The 1,736-nt window shown below is 50.3% G+C and overlaps 1 long non-coding RNA gene across 1 annotated transcript; it reads right to left on the minus strand.

Annotated features, from left to right (window-relative positions):
• Positions 1 to 253: 253 nt before the first annotated feature.
• On the minus strand, positions 254 to 990 carry LOC121139286. The gene is made up of 2 exons (XR_005876201.1): positions 661 to 990; positions 254 to 411 (listed from the first exon to the last, which is right to left on the minus strand). It is a non-coding gene; the product is annotated as an uncharacterized LOC121139286 (long non-coding RNA).
• Positions 991 to 1,736: the final 746 nt, after the last annotated feature.

Raw genomic sequence — 1,736 nt, forward strand, 5'->3', positions numbered from 1 at the left:
TCAATTCCTTTTCTCAGTATGAAAAGTTCTGCTCCTTACCAAGTCTCCTCCAGATTCTGAGAGCCTCATCCTCTTCTTTGCACTCTGTATTCTGCAAGCCCCGCCTAACCCTTGCCTGGCCAGCTATTGGCCAGTCAGCTTATTAGCCCAGTCACAGTGATACATAGTCACACAGTATAAAGGAATATTCTACAGCCCCGAACGTCACTGAACACTCAGCTAAGAGTAAGAAGAAGCAGGCATAAACGTGGGCTCTCTAGATAACTACTGGCCATTTGCCTTGGTTTTACTTCTTTGAAACAGAACAAGGAAAGAAAAAAGGCTTCATGTTGGCTCCCGGTTCAGGGGTACAGTCTATCATGGCGGGGAAGTCACAGCAGCAGGAGTGTGAGTTGGCTGGTTACATTGCATCTGCAGTCAGAAAGCAGAGAACAAAGATTACTGGTTGGCTCACTTCAGAGCAGTGGTGAGCCGAGCGGTGTAAACCTTCAATCACAGCATTCGGATCTCTGTGAGTTCGAGACCAGCCTGGTCTACAAAGCAAGTTCCAGGACAGGCTCCAAAGCCACAGAGAAACCCTGTCTCAAAAACCAGCCCCCCTCCCATAAAAACAAATAAGAGCAGGGGTGAGAGAGAGGGTAACACTTGGTGTGGGCTCACATTCTTTGTACTTATCTCGCCGCCTCCCTGAATTGGGAGGGTCCAGGGCCCAAGCACTGTGTGAAAGGTTAAATCCCAAACACCTGTGTTGTGGGACATCCGTTCATCCTGACAATCCTACACTGCTAATAAAGCTAAACCAGAATTAGCCATTGAGATTTTGGAGGGCCAGATAAAGAGGTATAGGAAAAGATAAGGGGGGAGGTGTCCCGCGCTCTATCTCGCCCGCAAGAATGACGCGGCACACGATCAGGATCCTTCTGCAGTAAGCTTCATTGCTCCTGAGAGGAGGAGCATAAGCTATCACAAAGCGAAGACCCCACGCCCTAACGGGACTCTCCTTATATAGAGAGTTTCTCTCGCCTCGGACGTGGCAGTTAATTACTGGTCCAATTATGTCACCCGAGGTGACGTAAGGCACAGGCACCCCCGGCCTCGTGGGCAGGGAGCTCCTGCTCATGCGCAGCAGGGTTGTCATTGCAACTGTCAGGCGGATGTCAGCGCCATCTCGCCATGGCGTGGTTCCAGGGCAGCGCCCAACATCTCCCCCTTTTTATTTTAATAAAAGCACACAAAAGTGTCCCAACTGGGCTGCATAGGCTAAAACACCCATCCTCGTGCAATGCAACAAAGTCGCTGAGGGTGCAAGGGCTGTTCTGCCGACAGCTAATGGCCACCTCGTCACCAGAGACAGAAACCAGATGAATGGCCTACATCCGTTGATCACCATCAGGCTCTGCAGCCCATCAGGGTTCGAAACAGATGAATATACCCCATATAGCACCTTTCCGCGTGCAATGAGACGAGCTCAGCGGAGTGCAAAGGCTGCAATATCAATGATCACCTTCTCTGGTGCAAATGTCCAAAACATTTCGGACTCAGAGGTGCAAAGGCTGATCTATTGAAGCAGGGGCAGAGAAATATAGCCGGAGTCTGCCAAGGTGACAGGGAAAGCCAGAATGAAATGGGGATAATCAAAGGCTATTCTCCACGCTTTAACATGGTGAGCCAGACCTCCGCCGAGGCCCCATACTCTAGAGCCGCGAGTGCCTGTGTAATCATGACTTTATCTGTTT

This window comes from Mesocricetus auratus, unplaced genomic scaffold, assembly GCF_017639785.1.
Source record: "Mesocricetus auratus isolate SY011 unplaced genomic scaffold, BCM_Maur_2.0 Super-Scaffold_15014, whole genome shotgun sequence".
NCBI lineage: Eukaryota > Metazoa > Chordata > Mammalia > Rodentia > Cricetidae > Mesocricetus > Mesocricetus auratus.